Here is a 22,647-nt window from a genome sequence, read left to right as displayed (position 1 = left end):
CTTAGCCACTCCTTGGCTTTTGGACGGAGCTAGTGAAGAAGACGGTTGATTTTCTTCCGGTGTGGGATGAAAATGGAAGTCATGAGAAGCATGGTTGAACCAATGGCATTATGGAGAAATATCGAGCTTCTCAAAACATACATGTTATATTTTGCATTGTTATAGATTTATTTATTAGTTTGATATAAAATGTTAATTATATTTGGATTTTTTTTATATTTTTAATCTATACATATATGTGTAAACTCATTCGAATTCATAATTTTTTTAGTATCTAAATTTGCGAGTTTAATTAAGAAAGAAAGAAAATAAGAAAATCAACTTACAAAAAGGTACTTGAACTTAATTTTTTTATCCCGGTTTAACACTCGTGTTGTTTAGATCAAATGATGTATTTAAACTAGTACATTAATTTTTTAGTATCATCGTTAATTTTTTAACTATAAATGGCTAAAATAAAATTAAAAAGTAATATTAGATATTGTTATTTTTTAAAAAATTTGTTGAATGATCAAAATGAAATACAAGTGATAATTAGATACTAAACATGTAGTTTACACTTAATTTTAGTCATAAAATTAAATATTTAAAACTAAAAAATAGTTTTTTTAGTTTGTACAAAAAAGTTTAGGTCAATGGTAGCTCCCCAATCTAGGTAAAGGCATACATAAGATCCAATTGGGAATGACGGTAGTGGATTCGAACTTGGCCTTACAAGTTCAAATTCATGAATCACAACCAAGTTGTATCAACACTCATTGGCAATTAAAAAATAGTTTTAAACAAATTGGTAAGATGTTAATGTATATAATTTACAAATGAAGGGTATATATATTTTTAGGGAAAAGTGTACAATGGTCCTTGATTATAGAGTACTGATTTGTTGAGTCCCCTTACTATTAAAAGTAAAAATGATCCCACAATTATAAGAAGTTACTTTGTTGAGTCCTCTGACTATTACAATATAAATAGTAACTGATTCATATATTCCAAACTAGTCCTTTTTCATTAAAAAGATTAATGGTTGTTTGAGTTGGACGTTAATTTGATGATGAGATATGATAAAATCATTTTAATGGTGTTATTGTCACCGTTGTTGCTTTCAAACATTGACTCGATGACATATATTTCAAACATTGACTAGACAAGATAATGTATATAAAGCTCAATCACAAAATACAACTTAAACAGTTCTAAGATTATTTATCATATGAACAGTCGAGTGATTATTTTGCAGCATTCAATTTTTTAGCACCTAAACTTTCAACTTTTTCAAAACCATACCTAACATTTAGTTTTGTTTCATTTTAGTATCTCACTGTTAAAACTTAACACGCTGCATTTTTATGGGTAAATTACATCATTCATCACTCAACTACCATCTCACTCTTATTTGTTACTAAATTTTAAAAATTTCAATGTAAATACTTAACTTTCAAATTGCTTCTATTTTAATCACTCTAATTTATTTTATTAATAATTTTTGTGACATGACATTGTTATTATTTTATTAATATATAATTAAAAAGAAAAAATAAATTTGAAAGCTAGAGTGATTAAATTGGAAGTAATTTGAAAGTTAATTATTAAATTAAAAAATTTAAACTTTATGAGAAAATAGTTGAGTGAGAATGATGTAATTTACCCATAAAAAATGTCACGTCCAAATGACCCATTAATTTTTAACTGCGAGGTATTAAAAAATGAGAACTAAATGTTATATATAGTTTTAAAAATTGAAATTTTAGGTTCTAAAACAGATTAAAACTCATAATTTAGTCATTAAATACGTAGTTTACCCATAAAAGAAAGTTTTGTAGGGATCACTGAACAGTTAGGCGCGTGAAATCCAAACGCCAAACACCATCTGATGATCATAGTCGAGTAGAAACCAAGCTAACTTAACCAAAAAAATAAAGATCCCTTTTTTATCTCTTCCAGAAACATAAATCAGAGAACCTATACTATGGCGGATCCTGCTCCACCCAGTAAATCAAGAGACCTCGACAAGCTCCTCCTCCGACCGGGAAACCTCGTCGGCCCTACTTTTGATCCTGGCGTCCAAGTACACTTCTTTCTCTCTCTCTCTCTCTTTGTCATTTTACAAACAGTTATTTGCACTCTTTAAATATTTTTTAGCGTTAGATTTTTCATTTTGAGGGTTTTGGTTTTCTTTTGGTATTTGCAGTTACGAGATGATTTACAAGAATATGCGAGAGTTTTGGTGGTGGGAGCAGGTGGATTGGGTTGTGAGCTGCTTAAGGATTTGGCTCTCGGGTTTTAAGAACCTCGAGGTCATCGACATGGATCGGATTGAAGTCACCAATCTCAACCGTCAATTCCTCTTCAGGTTTTTTTTTTCGTTCTGTTTCTCTTTAATTTTCCTTTTGGTTTTAATTGTCGATTGAATTTGTTGCTATATTGTGCTTAAATTGGTTTTCTAACTAAAACTGGAAAATAGCTAGCACTTAAAATATTTAAAAGCTTTGAATTCTAAGGTTCGATCTTAGGGCAGGAGAGGACACAGAAAGGTGCATGGCTGTATTGAAAAAAGATGAGATATTTATTTGCCATCATTTTATTTGCTTTACTACCTCTTTCTGCAGTCTGTATCTGTACATTTTCTCTGCTATTTAATTTGTTTTTGGGAGTGATAAACTTGAAGTTTGTGTAATTCCGGGTGTTATAATGCGTGTTAATAATGCTTGTAGGCTGGAAGATGTTGGTAAGCCAAAGGCTGAGGTCGCTGCAAAGCGTGTCATGGAAAGAATTAGTGGTGTAAATATTGTGCCCCATTTTTGCCGAATTGAGGATAAAGATATTGGATTTATAATGACTTCAATATCATTGCCCTCGGTCTTGATTCCATTGAGGCTCGGAGCTATATTAATGCAGTAGCTTGTAGTTTCCTTGGTGTGTTCTTTTAACCTATTACAAGTGGACTTCATTCTCTTGAATTTTGCTTTTTATAGCTACCATGTTTGGCCAAGGGCATTTAGAATTATTGTTCTTATATTTTGGAGTTTCCAGAATGCATCTTAAAAAGGGATAGAAAAAAAATGCTCTAATTATTATAGGTTCATCATCATGGCACGGTGATGGTATGTAAGGGTATATATTATAAGTAGCCTTATAGCATATACTTCCTATGGTCATATGATGAGATGTGAAAAGAATGAGAGCTTAGAACTGTGGTATGTTTCTCACATTTTTTAATAGCTCGAGACAGTTTCTAATCCCTGTTTGTATTATTTGTTTTTTGTCATGAATTCTGAAAAGATATCTTATTTTTGGCCATCTACGTTTCTTTCCTTCTACGTGCCAGACATTTATTTGTCACAATGATTTTCTGTTGAAAGTGGCTAATCCTTTAATATGCCTATTTTACTTAAGAGTATGATTCTGATGACAATCCACGAGAAGAAACAATGAAGCCTATGGTGGATGGTGGGACTGAAGGTTTCAAGGGCCATGCTAGGGTGATTGTGCCCGGGTCACACCATGCTTTGAATGTACAATCTGGCTATTTCCACCTCAAGTGAAGTTTCCTCTATGTACCTTAGCAGAAACCCCAGAAATGCAGCTCATTGTATCGAATATGCTCACTTAATTAAATGGGATGAGGTAGTAATTTTTCTTGTTTCTTCTTCTTAGATCGGTGACATATCTACTAATTGTGATATTCATGACTATTTGTTCTCCCGCATTATAGGTTCACAGTGGGAAGGCTTTCAATCCAGATAATCCAGATCATATGAAGTGGGTCTATGATGAGGTTAATTATAATGATCTTTATAGCATTGTTTTCGTTCAAATTGATTTTACATTTTTCATTCTTTCTCTAATACACCTATATTTGACAGGCTGTCAAGAGAGCTCAGCTTTTCGGCATTCCAGGAGTTACTTATTCTCTTACTCAGGTATTCTGGGATTTCTGATTTATAGATTCTTGATTGCCATGCAGCTACTACAACTGGTGTTCTCACTGATTCCTGAAGAAAATAGCTATATTTAAGTTGTCTTACGTGTCAATGTGATTTCTTAACGGTTTCTTCTTAGCTACTTTTCGAGATTTTATACTTCTCTTTGACAATGGAGTTTCTGTCTTTTGTAAGTGGTAAGTATAATATTTCTTTGCTACTTGCAGGGTGTTGTAAAAAACATCATAGGCCATTGCTTCCACCAATGCAATTATTTCTGCTGCATGTACGTTGGAAACCTTGAAGATTGCATCTGGATGTAGTAAAACTCTATCAAACTATCTTACGTACGTACAGTTCTATATCATTGCAACTTGTGATGATTTGGTGGATATATTTGAATGGTTTTGACAATATCGTTCAGAGATGTTGCTTTTGTTAGTTATTTTCCATGTATAGTGCGTGCATAACACAATGATAGTAATGATCATCTCTGAATCTTGGCTGCCTTAGGGAGGGTGGGTAGTCTCCCTGAACCCATGCAAAAATCTCGATTTTCCAATTGCGGTAAATTGATGAATTCCATGAGCAAACGATATTTGCAGTTGGATGAACAATTATTATTGTTTTGATCTCATCACCTCTAGAACAACGAAGTAGATTTGCTTATTATTATCATTCAAACTGCTTCTGTAGGTATAATGGTGTCGAAGGTCTTCATACAAAGTGACTGAGTTTTGTCAAGGACAAGGACTGCCTTGTCTGCAGTCCGGGTTCTCATTGAGCTCGATACTATGGTTACCCTAAAAAAGTCAACTTGTTGCAAAATTTATGAAGCTTTGTTTGTGTAAATTTTAATATGCAGATCTCATTTATTCTTTTTTTTACTCTTGTTTTGAAGCAGTTCATCGATATCTGGAGGAGTATCCTAAGCTGCTGATGACAAAGGCCTCGATCACATATCACGGAAAGAATCTATACATGCAGGCTCCTCCGTTCTGGAAGAGATGACCCGGTCTAACTTAGAGTTACCCCTATATGATCTCATGGATAAAATCCCCAAGGATGTCCTCCATGCAACCGGTATAATCGACAAGGACAACAAAAAATCATCTTGTTTAAGAAAATTACGTGTTGTTTTTAAGGGAGTTGATGGGGTTACAGATATGGATATGGCTGGCGGCGCATGAGTATCACTAATATAGATCATACTTATTCTCAACTCAATTTTCAATCATAATTGCAGCATTTGTCGACATTATGTGCTTAGATCCAAGTATTGGTACATTTTGAACTTTAAGTTCCAAATTGCTTTCAACGGTATATTTGTTTTAACTTGAAGGTTCACGTGGTCATCTTATTTACTTCTATTCTGTCATCATCAAGCATCTCTTTTAAATTCTATAATACCGGTTGTGTAAAAAACCTTCGTTTCGTTAACTCGAATGTGAACGGAGCTAGGAACGGTATTGTAGTTAACCACACAACTTATGCCGGCATGGGGATCAGCCAACAAAGACGGGTGAGTTTCTTGCCTCATACAGCTCGCCAGCTCGGGCCCGAGACAGGGAAGCTTAGCATTAGGAAGCTAGGACTTGGTTAGGCTACCATTGGTGATGGTATTATGAGTATGACTTATGGGTCAAATTAGAGCTTTTTCGGATTTAAGTCGAGCAGATCAGTTGGATCTGACCAGTTCACCCGGTGGCAATGATACCAGATGGAGTGAAATGTTAAAACTGAATCAATTTTCACATATATATCAATAGGACCAAATGAAAGCTGAATGTCAAGCTTGTGTTGTGAGTAATCAAATATGCAAACAGCAGACTGAATAGGATAGAAAAATAAACGCTTTTCCTAGAGTGATTTTGACAACTAAAGTTGGGACTTCTTGGCACATGTATAAAGAAATAACAATGCAGGACGCGAGACAACCCGCAAAATCAGTGTCCTCACTTAACGCCACTTGCATTAGATAACCTCTCCCATAACGAAAAGGCTATCGCCACCACCAATCAGCCAATGCCTTATGCCAAATGCATCATTGATCCCCCTGAAACACAAACATTATCATCAAGGTTAAGCACTTCAAATAACCTAAAATCCATGTCCAAGGAACATTCGATTTGCATATAAAAAAATTTCACAGAACAGAGAAAGAAGAAGCCATGTTTCTAAAGGAATATTGCTAGGTTATAATCATGGGTGCTAGATCAGATGATTAACCATCAAGATCAATGAATTGTAATAATTTACATTTAGAAAAATGTTTGGGATACCTGCTGGAGAGAAGCTTCTAGTTTGTCAGGCACGACACTAGAGAGAGAGATGGTGCTTCTGATTTAAAACCATGAGCAAATTCTACACGGTTATTAGCAAGACCCCGAGCAACATTTTCTTCCACAGCCTTTCCCTTAAAAAAAGTTTAAGGTGCGGCCTGTGCCACCAGAAGCAGGCTTGGAGGCTCCAGGTCTTTTTGAAGAAATATCTAGTCGCTCAATCATTTTTGCAACCCCAGCATTCATCTCACGGTGCACTCCCTTGCTGAGCTCCTTAACAGAGTTATTACGAGCAAGAAACTTCTCTTTTAGACCTCTGGTACCTTTACAAATTGATTCCTTATATCTGTTGAAAAACATTCATGCCTTTAGCAGCAAGTAGATCTGTCTAAAAAGCTCAATGGACACAAATACCTGGCTGAAGCATTGGACCATTTAGATTTATAGACTCGGAGAAAGAGACTGATTCAGCCGAGCTTGGTCTACTTGGAGTACCTAGCGGTGGTTGACTGAAGAAAATCAGAAAATTTCATGGTGTTAAAGACTACATATGAAGTAATACAACAGTATGAATTGCCAACAAAAATAGAACACTTCGGAGAAATACCATTTACAGGTTCAAAACAAGATAAGATAACATATAAATACTATTATAGTTTAATAAATTTTGATAGGCGAAAACTTTTTTTTTTGGATAAGAAATGGAGGCCTCGTTAAAATCCCATGTCAGAAGATCTCTAGTGTATGCATAATATAAATCTCACACATTCTTTGATGGAAGCAAATTTTAAGGATGACCTTCCAGTAAGACATGTTACAAAAGGCATATTTCTAACAAGCTACGAGAGTAAAACGAATACGAACCTCAGCTTGATAGCTTCATCTCCATTGGAGCAGCACTAGATACCATGTTAACAGATGGAGTCACAGGTGAACAAGGGCTAGTATTAACTGATGGTATGCCTGAAGCCTGTGAATTGCACTGGGGTAACTCATGACTCATGGTTTGGCTTTCATCAGGTGAATTTGGATATATGTGCAGCGTGCCTGGCATGTTTTCAGGAGAGTTAGAAAAAAACACTTGTGAAGGGCCAAGTCCAGAAGATCTTTGTCTTTCCCTTCTGCGACCATAACGAACTCTGCTCGCTGTAAGTGCTAGATGCTGCAAAATGTGTTCATCAAAGTCTGAGTCATCTGATGAAATACACCCTGAGCCGCAAGAACATTTCATCAATAAATCCTGATAGAGTGGAATAACGAGTTTAATTACAGACAAAAACTTCAAAAGAACCAATTAAATCACCTCCTCAACACCAAAACTGTCATAGAAGTGATGCAAATCTGTGGGCATGACTGATTGTTCGCTGACCTGCAGTTCCTTTCAATTCTGACAGCATCTAGAAGCTGTTGGCTGCAAAGATGCATAGTATAACCAAACTCATTGATTAGCTGATGATTTCTGCCTATCAGCATCAGACTATAAAGAATACACGTATGAAGAGAACCAGAGAAGAGGCAGGGAAATTAACATGTTACACACCTGGCAGGGTCCTTCAGGACAAATGACTGCCAACATATTGGACACTCTTTGCTTCTTTGTGACCTAGTCAAAAAACGAGTTCAATTAGGATCGACATCATTAAAGAACATATAACTATAACATTATTGCATTCCAAGGAAAAACCATGGAAGATGATCTGTTTCCTAGAAAGAAACAAGTCTAATTTTAAAGTTAGAAAGATGCTTACCATTCAAGAATGCATTGAAGATGATACTCATGTCTGCAACTGGTCACCTAAAACGAAAAATAAGGTTCAGAAAGCTCGACCCTTCAAACAATCATCTAGAGGCAGTGAAAAAACAAGATAGAAGGCGTATAATTTAGGTCTATAACACAAAACGAGTAAAACTCATCATAATGCAACAGCAGGAAATAACATTATGAAAACAAGTACTCGAATGTTGTTGCCATTGATACTCAGAATTGTAGAGTTAACAGAAAAATCATTCCCCCTCAAAAATAGGACAGATTCAATATTGTGTTCAAAAGTTGATCTACATCCGAATAATCAGAACTGGAAAAGTTAAATTCATCTCTATTCCATGTGTGTTTTTGAGCAAATTATCTGCCAAAGTGGGGAAATGTGTCCTTCAACTGCACTAAACATAGCTAAAACCATATACAAAGCCTCGGAGAAGGGGAAAATTAACAGTAGACTTCAAAGTTAATAGAGCTAATAATAATCGAGTCAAACATTAAAAGTAAGCGATCAAATATAACAATTATCTCAAAGCTTAACAGGTCACAAAATCAAACAATAAAACAATCAAGTAACAATCACGACAGTAAACGCAAAATCATCACCAAGCAGTGAGTCCAACCAATGCTAATCAAACAGTGGCGCAAAATCTCAAAGAACTAAATCCGCCTAAACTGTAATCTACCAGATCGATCACCAACTAACAACAGAGTTAAAAAACGATTAAATCAATTATTTAAGATGAGAACGAGAAAGAGTGACGATTCGTACGGTGGTAGGGTCATGAACAGTGAAAGGCTCGAGACAGATACAGCATCCGAATTCGACGCCGTCGTCGACTGCTTCATCAAAAAAAGACGACGGCGGAATCGGCGACGAAGATGAATCCGCCGTTAATGCGACCGGCTTCTCGAACAACGAACAAGCAGCAGCAGCAGCAGCAGTAGAAGGTGAAGGATATGAAGTGAAATCAGCCATTGAAGCAAAATTTGTTTGGCAGAGCAAAGAAGAAAGGGAAACGTGAGTTCTGTAAAAGAGGAGAATCGAAGGAAAGCAACCCTAGAAGAAAGGCAGAGTTTGGGGTTTGAAAAAAAAATGTAAAACACCGAAAGCAAAGAATTTTATTATTTTATTTAGGGTAAACTATACCAAAGACCAACCAACTATAGCTTTTTTCATTTTGACCACCATTGTTAAACTCTTATCAATCAGACCACCTAATTATTTAAATGCATTCAATCAGGCTACTAGCCGTTAACAGTTAACGGAAGTGGTGATGTGACAGTTAGTAAGATTGGTATAATTCTACATTAGATCCCTATTACTTATATACTCTATCGACTTAGTCCTAATTTTAATTTAATTTAAAAATACACCCTCTAATCAAAGTGTTACGTGTCACCACTTGTTTAGAGGCTTTTTTAATTTATTTAAATTTTTAATTAATAATACATTCATCAATCAAAAGATTCAAACCAAGGGCATTAGACAATCAAAGACACGCCTAAACCACTAGGGTAAACACTTTTGAGTGTTTGATTGTAAAAGGTTTTATATATTATCTATTATATTATGACAAAAACAAGAAAATAAAAAGGTATGAAAATAATTCAAACTTGAGGATTTTAACTTGAAATCGGTGCATCTTAATCATCGGGACAAATAATTTTTTTTGAAAAATAAAATCTCTTATTATTGGGAAAAATTAATTTATAATCATTTAAATTAATTATGAGAATATACAAAATTATTAAAATTAGTTGCACCAACTTTATTTCTCATTTTTTATATTTTTAAATTTAAAGTTTCAATATTTGTAAAATTAATTTTATTTTTATTTTAAAAATAAATTATATTAAATTTTAAACTCAAAGTTACGAGCACAACTTTAATGACAGATAATTTGTAATTCAAATCTTAAATTCTCGCCTTCAAAAGATTTTTAAAATTATTTCTCATTTTATTTAAATTTATAATCATGTAAAAATAATATTGAATATAAATTTAAATTTGTATCAAAACCTTTTCATTTTCTTCTTTTTTTTGCAATAATCTAAACCGCAATATATAAAATATTTTGTAATGCCTTTTGGGCATTGGTTTGATTCCCCGAAATGCCATATTCAATTTGGATTTATTTACCATTTAGAACGATAGTGACATGTGTCACCACATAATTGGTTGAAAAATTATTCAATTGAAATATTAAAATTGATTTAAAAAAATTCTCCCCAACCAAATGACAATACGTGTCACTAAAGAAATGTGTCATTATGATCAGTTGACACACGTCACTTCCTTATTAGAAAGTAATTTTTTTAATTAAATTAAAATTAGGACTAAATCAACATAATATATAAGTAATAGAGACCAAATGTAATTATATTAATTTTACTAACCGCCACATCACCACTTCCGTTAACGGTTAACAGCTAGTGGCATGATTGAATGCATTTAAATAGTTAGATAGTCCGATTGACAAAATAAAAAAATAGTGATCAAAATGAAAAGCGGCTATAGTAGGATGTTCTTTGGTATAGTTTACCCTTTTATTTTTGATAATTACGATAATTAAAAAAGAAAGAAAGAACTGAAAAAGAGGCAGAAACCCCCAGGCGAGGGATTGCTTTTGATGGAATCAATAAATAATTTATAATTATTCTCCCACATTAAAAAAAATATTAAATAATTGCTAATAGAGTAAAAGTGGTGAGAAACAAGACAAAGAATTTTAAATATAATTTTTTAGATGAAAATAGTTGCAAAAGTGAGTAAATAAGAGAAATTAATCGCAATTTTAATATTTTTATTAATTTTGTATAATTTCTATTGTTATTATAAATTTAATTATTGTATTTATAATCATGTGAATTTTTTTTATATATTTGGTTAATGTTACAGGCTGGTTGCTTATGGCAATTTGTTGTCTTTTTAGACTTAGAGTTAGATTAATGGTAGTTTTTAATATTGTATTAATTTTATATGATTTTAATTTGTGTTAACAAATTCATAGTATTTATATACTATTATTTGATTCAATTTCTTTTCTAAAAATACATAATTTATATATCTAAAAATTTTAATCATTAATTATATTTATTGATTTATATAGAATTAGGACCAAACTAATAAGTTTAAATTTATAATTATGTAATAAAAAAATAAAATTTATGAAAATATAAATATCTTGATTAATTATCTATAATTACTAATTTTTAAAATTAATAGGAATTGAACAACTCTTTTTTTTATTAAAATAAATTAGTTGTTCTAATTTTAAATTGAAATACATAAGAAATCCTTTTACCTATTTTTTATTTATAATTATAAAGTTTAATCGTAATCATCTTTTATAATTTTTATTCTAAATTAATTCAGAATATTTATTTTAATCAGCATCCACTTAAAAAAACATTTATAATTGAAATTCTAAAATGGAAAACTGATAGATTACTTGAAATAGGACGATATATATGTGTAGATTCTTCGAACTAAACAATAAGATTAGTTCAATTCACCTTAAAAAAAAAAAGATTATCCAATTTCGCCGTTGTTTTTACTAATTTTTTTGTAAAGGTTAATTCGATATTGTTATGACTGATCAAGATGGTGTTTATCTGTTATATTATTGATCTTCCCTATTATGGACCCTCAATTTGGATTTGGATATTCGTTATGCGTTCGTGGATAGCTTTTCATGTCACTCGAGTGTGATGTGCAGTTGTTGGTGGTCTTTCAATAGCTTGATTTCATTTTATAGTTCGTTTGCCGATGGGATCATATTTGTTTGTATATATCTTTGTTCGAGTTTCTTGGTTAGGTTTTAATATTTCTTGTATGATCCTTATTTGATCTTAAATTGTTAATTTGTTTCAATGATTATAGTAAATTGTCCTAATTATATGCTTAATTTATAATTATGATTGTAAATCTTCATTGTGCTTTGGGATATTTCTTATTTTGAATAAAATTAGCGGCTTCTCTAAAAAAAATCACGAGTTTAGAATCTATTGAGTGAACTCATTGATAAGAACAGTTAAGATCACGAATTCAAGCAGCCATGTCTGTAGGATACATGCGCGTTGTAAATGGTTAAGAAAGATTTTGAATGAATATATCTTGTAATCACCTCAAACTATTGAAAAAACAATTACGAGTTCAGAAACATTCATGGACAATTTTAAAAATTAAGATGATAATAATGTAATGTGGTTAACAATTAGGGACGGGCATGAGATTAAGATTTTATAGGTTTCAACTCGACTTGATCTTATATGGTTTTTTAAATTTAGGGTCGAGATGGGAAAGATTTATCGGGTTGTGTTTAGGTTTAGAGTGAAAAATCATCGATCCAATCTAACCCGAGAATTATACCTTATATATTTAAGAATAATTGCAATAATACCATCTTTTTATGTTTGTTCAATAAGATCTCAATTTTACCGAATAAAAACTAGAATTTTGTATATATATGTGTCAATCGAGTCAGGTACGTATTTTTACCCTAAAAATTGAATCAAATTTGAGTCGATGAAGCATCCCTAAGTCCGAATAAAGTTGAATGACTAATGAAAAAGATTTATTATTCGTGTCAACCAAAAATCCAATCCGATCCGACCATGCTACCCCTACTAACAACTTAAATTAAAGGAACAATTAAAAGAAGATTAAATGTATTTCAAATTATATTTAAACCAGACTAAACCGACATGGGCTAAAAGCCTTATTTATACGTTACGTGGCCCAATTTAACCTGAAACAACCGATTCTGGTGGGCCACTTAGTTCATAGATAGTTGTTATAATCAGCAAACATTGGCGGAGAACTCAGCCCAATTATAGAATAGGTAGCAAAGAATAGGGTGTGCGAGTCTATCACGATTTGGGCAGTGCTCAACTCGTGCTCGTTAAAAGATTTTGTTGCTCGACTTGATTTGTTTCTCGTTAAATTTTGCTCGACTCGTGCTCGCTAAGAAAATTTGTTGCTCAAATTGTTGCTCATTAGGCTCGTTGTTGCTCGCTGCTCGTTAAGCTCACCATATTTTTTATTTGATTTTTTAACTATAAGTAAAATCTACTAATACTATATAGAACTTAATATACACATAAATTAATAAATTTAACCAAAAAATCGAAAGAGTGTATGAAACAAATTCAAAGTCTAAACATCAAAATAGCAACCCATAAATATATTAAAATAATAATTAAGGTTTGGTTTTTGGGCATAGTAAAATAATAATTATTAATTAGTACTTTTTTACTTTTAATTATTTATTAGAAAGTTAATAGATTAGTAATTTATCATCTTTTTAGTATATATTAGTAAACTAGTAATTTTTTGAATGAAATAATTTTTTTAAGATAACTATTGAAAGTTATAAAATATTAACGAGTTGCTCGTAAACTTGTCGAGTCAAATTAGACTTTGCTCAACTCAGCTTGTTAAGGTCTCGAATCGAATCAACCCTAGTAGAGTTCGAGCTGCTCACGAGCTACTCAACTCATTTGAGCATCCCTGGCAAAGAACGAGAAAAGAGACATATACATATATTTAAACAAATTATGCATATCTAAATTTGAATAATTTAAAATATCTGATTATATATGATTATGATCTAATTGTATAGTATAAAAACTTTCTAATTTTACATCATTTTAGGATCGTTGGATGAGGGAAAATCAAAGGCTGAGATTAATAATAAGAAATGAGAAAATATTCACTGGAAAAAAATGAGTTAATCTCAGTATTTGATTCCCCCCTCATCCAACGATCCTAAAAGGGTGAAAGACTAAAAGTTTTATATTAGGTGTAAGTGGATCTAGTTACACTATGTAAAACTTATTAGTTTTACACTAATTTATAACCATTAGATTTAAATAAATAAATGACTTAGATTAATTAAAATTTATAACTCATAAACCAATATTTCTTTAACCCACGATAAACAATATTTTCTTTTTTCTTTTTAGGATTTAGGGTTTTAAGATTGAAGTAAAAAGAGATACCGTTTTACCGTGAATTAAAATATTTATTTATGGGTTATAAAATAATGTAAAACTCACTAGTTTTATGTAGTATAAGCGGATTATGCCCGTATGTATATACACACTAACTTTTGTTTTTCGAAAAGTTATAACATGAAATAACTTAATAATTGAAACGTGTTTTATTCATTAGTAAAGGGTGAATGATGTTATCCACAATGAGTCGATGTTTTATGATCATCACTTTGAGACCAATGCTTTTCATGCCATTTTTGGTATGCAAAAATGGGCGTCGCAGTCCATATACATTGGTGGTGACGGCGTCTAGTGGAGGATGATCGGCTTGCTTTTCCATCATTGTGGTTCATGCTTCAGTTGCTTACGCCACACCAACCGACGAGTGTTGGATCACTTTACAATGTGGGAAAGATAGTGACAACTTTCTTTTATGGACATATAGGGGAACTCCTTAAGAACTAAGAATGCTAAAATTAAATGCAATATATATATATATATATATATATATATATATATATATATATATATATATATATATATATTCACTTATTTTTGTCTTAAATAAAGATATTGTTGAATTTACCTAACATTTGACAAGCGGCGTGTCGTGATTGGTTACCACTCGTTGTTATGGATCAGATCAAAGAATGATTTGTAGGATTGCATTGTGCGAAAATCAATTACTTGGTGAAAAAGGAAATAAAAATAGATTTTGCTTCTTTTTTCTAAGAGAGAATCCATTTGTTCATGGAGTTGTTAAATCTCTTGTATGCATCACTTTCACTTGTATGAGCTGTTCGGAACTTAGTTTAGTGTTTGATTATGTGATTTTCGACAAGTAAGAGGGGTATATGCAAAATGTTTACATCGATTTATAAATGTGATTATCTTCTTAATTAACGAATATGTGTTAAAATTTATCTTCTTAATTATTCTTTTACTCTACAGAAAGTGATAGCATGACATACGTCACATTAAAAATTAAGCACATATGAAAGTGTTGTGTCAATAATAAGTATTCATTGTTAGTCAAATTAACAATTTTCGTCTTGAAAAGAATCATTTTAACAAAAAAATGTTGAGGACTAGACTGTTTAAAAAAAAGAATAGAGGGTAGGTAAAGTAATTATTTTGTCAAATATTAAGAGTAATTTAATATTATACCATTATTTTATTCAAATATTTTCAAATATCGAAACAAAGATAAATTTCAAACATGAATACACTCATAACGCATGCAAACAATGGTTGGTTGTCCCTTTTTCCCATATGTATGGGGTAAGGGGGAGGTAAGAAAGTAGGCTACCCCCAACACCAGGTTGAGAGCAGCTTCCGTAAGAGATCTCCGAATTATGAATTTGTTCCAGCAATAACTTATCACATTATGCATTATTAAAGAATTTTATGTCTTTTAGTAGCCCATGGTACATTACTGAGAACTAAAGATATGTGAGTGCATTGAGGTTATACACAAATGTTGTCACCATAGCTCGTATAAATTGCACCGAAGTACCGCGTAGAAATGTTGTGTCACATAGAATGTCCTGAAGGACCGCGTAGAAATGTCCCAAAGGACCACGTAGAATTGTTCCGAAGGACCGCGTAGAACCTTCGACTCTTGGCATGTCAATTATACCATCAACTCTCATATCATATATTATGGGCTTTACTCTTTAGACCATATCTTATAACTTGTTTCACATAGTCAAGTAAACACGTAGGTCATGTCTCATAGATTATACCATTATTTCATGTAAACACGTAGATCCTATCGCATGGCTTATATCTTATACTCATTTATCTACATAGTTCATGTAACACATAGAATAACATATAATACATAACTCATGTATAACATTGCAAGTAACATATATAAATATGCATGTACTCAAGTACGCGTAGAAACCATATTAATCACATTATACTATTCATGTAATCATGAAAGTAAAACATAGGAAACAGACTCATCGCGAGTCTAATTTCCATATAATCATATGTCATAGTAATATGCACTCACCTTATCCTCACTTAGTCCAATCAACTCTTAAAACTCTTTACCTCTCTCGATCGATCGATCTTAACTCGTCGACTATTCCGGAACTTGCTTAGGTTCGATATCTAGACAAATATACATTCGATACGAATATCAGAATTCTAAGCATTTTGAATCGATCATCAATAACCTAAGCTAAAAGAGGTACTTAATTCAAATTTTTACTTTGAAATAGTATCGGTACCCAAGGTACAGTACCAATACTTTCTTACTGTGGTATCGATACCCTTTTTCGGTTCTGGAATTTCATCTCAAAAATAGTATCGGTGCTTGCATAATGGTATCAGTACCCTTGGTATCGATACTCTTTAAAGGTTTCATTAGATTTTAACTTATGGTATCGATACTGTTCCTCCAGTATCGATATCCCAAACCCAATTCTACTCATTTTGCTTTGGAGTATCGATATTGTTCATCCAGTACCGATACCCCTGACCCATAACATATTTATTCTAGCTCGAAAATTCACCAAAACTTGTCTGAATCTCATTTCTTTAACTCCTTTTATGGTATTACCCTCAATTATACTTAACAAGAATAACTTATATCATAGTAACACCTCTTAACTTCCAAAATCCCAAGAAATCCATTAAAACCAAAAATCATACCAGCTTATCAACATCGTTCTTAATCCTTTCTAACACTTTATATTTCTTATTCCAGCATATGATAAGTAAAATCTCATTTCAAAACTCATTTACTAATTCTTTCTCAACAATTCACTCAAAAAACCCCTTACTCATAATCATTCATAACTTCCTCATCTTTTGATTTTAATCAATCTTAATCTTTCCTTAAGCTTAAGTATACCTAAAGAACATAAAACAAACTTAATTTCAGTAAATAACCAACTTATAAGAAACTCACCTTTTAAAATGGGGTTCACGGCTAAAGGAAGAAGAGCTAAACACTTTTCCCGATACGTCTTACTCTTCCACTTCTTTACTTAAATATCTAGTAATAAAAAAATTAAATTCTTTGCTTGCATAATGACTATTCTGCCCCTCCATCATTCCATATTTGTTATATAATCCTATACAAATATTCCAATTAAAACCCTGAACTTTTCAAATTATCTAACATTGATCACAGAATTTTAAAATCTTACAATTTGGTCACTAACCCGGTGTTTGAGATGTTACACTCAACCCTACATAATCCTTGAATAATGGCTATCAAATTTACTCTCTCTATGTTAATTAAACATAAACTATATTAATAAAGGATCATGTTTTGTTTAATATTAGGGTGGCTATTGTATTATCCATATGTATGGAAACACACACAAACAAACATTGATGTCTCCCTTGTCGTTGGTGTCACTGTCTTTCCCCCTTCACCCTTTAATACCATTAGTTTATGAAGTGAAATCAGATTCTTTTTAGATATACTTGTGGATTGGATTGTATATTTTTACTGTTATTTCTTCACATAGTTTATCTTATGAGATCTTAGAACTCTTTTAGAGGTAATCTTGATATTCTCTTCAATTGGTTATCGTCCTTGGGTACAATCATTGTTAATCTCATTACCGATTATATTTATTATTTGACGGTTAAATTCATTTACCTGTCAACTCATTCATAGTCATCAATCATAGGACTGACACTAATCACCTTACTATTTGGTGTCATGAATATATATCATCACATAATTCGGAGTCTCACGGTGGGCAATTCATAATTCGGAGGTCTCCACGGAAGCTGCTCTCAACCTGGTGTTGGGGGTAGCCTACTATACTACCTCTCCCTTACCCCATTACATATGGGAATAAGGGTCAGCTAATTTTGAATTGCCTGTCCAGCTCAGTTGGTAGAGCGCAAGGCTCTTAACCTTGTGGTTGTGTGATCGAGTCCCACGATAGGCAATTCATAATACTGGAGGTCTCTCACGGAAGTTGCTCTCAACCTGGCGTTGGGAGCAGCCTACTATCCTACCTCTCCTTACCCCATTACATATGGGAATAAGGTCAGCTAATTTACATAAGCAAGACTGAAAGAATAAAGTTTCAATTTTGTATTCACTGCTTATCATTTTCTCTAATTTTTCTTCTATGTTCTCCAAGATCGACCACCGATTATAATTCTTTACCCAATTGAAAAAAAAACTCTATGTAATATTGTTGAAACATTTTAATATTTCGATATAACAAATTAAGTTAAATGGATTTTAAGATTTTCCAAATGATTTTCTAAGTATATTCGATATAACTATTCGAATATCAAAACATTACTCCAAATATTTCAAAAATCATTTTTGATCCTTACTTAAGTGTAAAATTAAGTTTTAATCATAAACATTTCAAAATTTTATAAAGTATTTCGAACCAATTCAAAGCCAAAAATTCCAAATTACTCAGAGGAACCGATTCCCCCCATAGGAGGAACCGATTCCCCCCTGAATGGTTTGGCTCCGAGATTTCCAGAATGCTCGGAGGGAACCGATTCCCCCAAGGGGGTACCGATTCCCCCTTGCTCAACGTCGAAATATTTGAATTTTACACTTAGGGAACCGATTCCCTATGAGAGGGAACCGATTCCCCCCACTGTCCAAGCTGTTTTATTAAATGTTTCACACTAAAACGGCTATAATATCTTCTCTAATTATCCCCAACGTTCAGAAGTGATCCAAGGTGTATTTAAGCAAGCTTAGAAGCCATTGATCAAAACAAGAAACATCAAGCAACTAGAATCAGAGAGAATCAAAGAGAAAGCATCAAACCTCAAGTTTGAGCATTTCAAGCCCATTTTTATTCAATATTCATTTTGCTTTCAAGAACACTTTTTGTGCTCAATTGTATTCATCTTTGAGTGTTCTTTTCTTTGTTCTAGAATTGTGCAAACATCTTACCTTGTGAGGTTTTCTTGTAAGTTTGCAAATTTGTAATCTTCTCTTTGAGAAAAGAGTGTTCTCAAGAGTTGGGGTATACTCTTGAGGGAATTGTAAGGTTATCTCTTTGGCCTCAAAAGAAAGAACAAATTAGTGAATTTGTTGGAAAATCCTTAGTGTGGATAGCTAAGGTAGTGGACGTAGACTTTGTTTGAGAAAGTCGAACCACTGTAAATCGCTGTGCAATTGCTTTCAATTTTCTGCAAAAGCTTCCACAAAATTTTTATGCCAATTCACCCCCCTCTTGGCCAATTTCGTCATTCGATTAACTCAACAATTGGCATCAGAGCCTAACTCATTTGAAGGTTTAATCGCCTCTTGAGTCGATCCGGAAGAGTTACATCGATTACAAAGTCATCAATGGCCTCCACTTCAAACTTCGACTCCGGTCTTGATTCGATGCCCGTCAACAAGCCTCCTTTCTTCAATGGAGCTAACTATGCCTATTGGAAGAATAGAATGATGTACTTCATTCAAGCAAGTGACATGGGAGCATGGAATGCTGTAGAAGAAGGATACATCAAACCTCTCACTCATCCAAGGTTGTGGAGCGAAGGAGAGACAAGAATGTTCCAGCTCAACTCCAAAGCCATCCATATTATTTTTTGTGCTCTTGGACCAGATGAATACGGAAGAGTTTCATCGTGTACAACCGCCAAAGAAATATGGGACAAACTTCAAGTCACACATGAAGGTACAGATGAGGTAAAGAAATCAAAAATTAGTATTCTAACGCATAGCTATGAAATTTCAGGATGAAACCAAATGAAGACATCAAAGCTATGACGGATAGATTTTCAACGATTGTCAATGGTCTCAAATCATATGGAGAGATCATCTCAAATGAAAAGCTTGTGAGGAAGTTAGTCTACTCCCTCCCAAATCATGGCAATCAAGAAGACGGCAATCATCGAGTCTAAGGACCTATCGTCTTTAACTCTTGAAGAACTTATCGGTTCACTCCTCACTCATGAGATGATGCTTGAAGATGAGGTGGACCTTGATAAAGTTGAAGAGACACCAAAGGAGAAGGAGAAGAAGAAAACATTGGAGTTGCTCTCAAATCCACAAAAGATGAGAGTGATTCTAATGATGATGATGACGAGGAAATGGCATTGTTTGCCAAACGGTTCAGAAAAATGATGAGACCTTACCAAGGAAGAAATTCAAACGAAACGAAGGCCTCAAAAATGAATCAAAAGAGAAGGACCCAATCATTTGCTATGAATGCAAAAGCCGGGGCATGTCAAATATGATTGCCCACAATTGAAGAAAAAGGGTCAATCAAAGAATAAGCACAAGGCTCATGTGGCTACATGGAGCGATGAAGAAGGTTCCGATGAAGAGGAACAAGAAGTAGCAAACTTGTGCTTGATGGCATTCGGGGAAGATTCTAAGAATTTGGGTACCAAAAATCAAAAATTAATCTATGTTTGTAGGGAAAGGAGCATTGCTACAAGGCACGGGAAACAAATTCAAACTCATGGTACCTTGATAGTGGATGCTCAAGACATATGACCGGAGACAAAAGCCGGTTCATTGAGCTTAACGCCAAAAATGGAGGAGAAGTGACTTTTGGAGACAATTCAAAGGTCACATTGAAGGTATTGGTACAATAGGTAATACCTCTTCCATACAAATTAAAAATGTTTTATATGTGAATGGATTAAAGCATAATCTATTGAGTATTAGTCAATTATGCGATAAAGGATTCAATGTCTTATTTGAAATTAATGGTTGTAAAGTCATTGACATTGCATCTAATCGGATTATGCTTGTTGGTCATAGAATAGGAAACATTTACATGGTGCATTTAGATTCTATTGATATGACTAATTTATGCCTAGTTGCTAAGGATGAGCATGATAGTTGGTTATGGCATAGGAGACTAGGTCATGCTAGTATGAGTGTTTTGCAACGGCTAATTCAAGGTGATTTAGTTCGAGGGTTGCCTAAGCTTAAATTTGATAATGATAAAATCTGTGATGCTTGTGCTAAAGGAAAACAAAAACGAGTTTCTTTTAAATCTATTAATGATGTATCAACTAGTAGAGTATTACAATTGATCCATTTAGATCTTTTTGGGCCAACTAGAACTACTAGCTTGGGAGGAAAACAATATGCATTTGTCTTGGTAGATGACTATTCTAGATACACTTGGGTTCTATTCTTAAGTACTAAAGATGAAGCATTAGAAAATTTCATCACATTTTCAAAATAATCCAAAATGAAAAAGGTTACTCTATCACTAGTGTTAGAAGTGATCATGGAACTGAATTTGAAAATCTTGGATTTATTGAGTTTTGTAATTCTAATGGTATTAGCCACAATTTTCAGCACCTAGAACCCCTCAACAAAATGGAGTTGTTGAGAGGAAAAATCGAACTTTAGAAGAAATGGCTAGAACCATGCTTTGTGAAAATAATTTGCCAAAATATTTTTGGGCGGAAGCCACAAATACCGCATGTTATGTTATAAATCGAGTAATGATTAGGCCAATTTTAAAGAAAACTCCATATGAAATTCTCAAAAATAAAAGCCTAACATTAGCTATTTTCATCCTTTTGGATGTAAATGTTTTGTTTTAAACAACGGTAAAGAAAATCTTGGTAAATTTGATGCTAAAAGTGATGAAGGAATTTTTCTGGGTTATTCCTTAAACTCTAAAGCTTATCGTGTATTTAATAAAAGAACTTTAGTTGTAGAAGAGTCTATACATGTTGTTTTCGATGATAATCCCCTTCCGAGGAAGGATTCTTCTGTTAATGATGATGTAGGTATTGTACAAGCAAATGACGTTAGATATGACGTTGGAGAATCATCATCAAAGGAAGAAACAAAAGATGAGGAAACTCATGATCCCCTCGAGAATCCAACCATTGAAGAAAGGGAAGTATCTTTTCCAAGAGAGTACAACTATGTCAAAGATGCTGAAATTATAGGTGATCCATCAAAAGGGGTAACTACTCGATCTTCTCTTAGAAAATCTGTAATTATGTTGCATTTATTTCATGCATAGAGCCTAAGAACATCAAGAAGCATTAAAAGATGAACATTGGATTATGGCTATGCAAGAAGAATTAAATCAATTTGAGAGAAGTAAAGTATGGACATTAGTTGAAAGGCCTAGTGATAAATCTACTGTAGGTACTAGATGGGTTTTTAGAAATAAACTTGATGAAGTGGTAATATAGTGAGGAACAAGGCTAGACTTGTTGCTCAAGGCTATACTCAAGAAGAAGGCATAGACTATGATGAAACATACGCTCCCGTAGCTAGGATGGAAGCAATTAAATGTTATTAGCATTTGCATGTTTCAATGAATTTAAATTATATCAAATGGATGTTAAAAGTGCATTTTTAAATGGTTTTATAAAAGAAGAAGTGTACGTGGAACAACCTCCAGGTTTTGAAGATTCAAATTTTCCGGATCATGTTTTAAAATTGACAAAAGCTCTTTATGGTTTAAAACAAGCTCCTAGAGCTTGGTATGAAAGATTGTCAAATTTTTTAATTGAAAAAGATTTTTTAAAAGGAAAGGTTGACACTACATTGTTTTTAAAAAGAAAAGGTAAAGATTATTAGTAGTTCAAATTTATGTTGATGATATAATATTTGGTTCTACTAATGATGTTCTTTGCCAAGAATTTTCTAAGCTAATGCAAAGTGAGTTTGAGATGAGCATGATGGGGGAGCTCTCATTTTTCTTGGGACTCCAAATCAAGCAAAAAAGATGGCATC

At 33.0% G+C, this 22,647-nt stretch overlaps 2 pseudogenes; one reads left to right on the top strand and one right to left on the bottom strand.

Moving 5' to 3' along the window:
* Positions 1-1,809: 1,809 nt before the first annotated feature.
* Positions 1,810-5,293, top strand: LOC120134943 (annotated as a pseudogene).
* A 552-nt stretch (positions 5,294-5,845) lies between these two features.
* LOC120134917 lies at positions 5,846-9,091 on the bottom strand (annotated as a pseudogene).
* Between the last annotated feature and the right edge of the window lie 13,556 nt (positions 9,092-22,647).

This window comes from Hibiscus syriacus, unplaced genomic scaffold, assembly GCF_006381635.1.
Source record: "Hibiscus syriacus cultivar Baekdansim isolate YM2019G1 unplaced genomic scaffold, ASM638163v2 tig00110600_pilon, whole genome shotgun sequence".
Lineage (NCBI taxonomy): Eukaryota > Viridiplantae > Streptophyta > Magnoliopsida > Malvales > Malvaceae > Hibiscus > Hibiscus syriacus.
The sequence above is the reverse complement of the archived record's forward strand: the minus strand, read 5'-3'. Positions and strand labels throughout refer to the sequence as shown.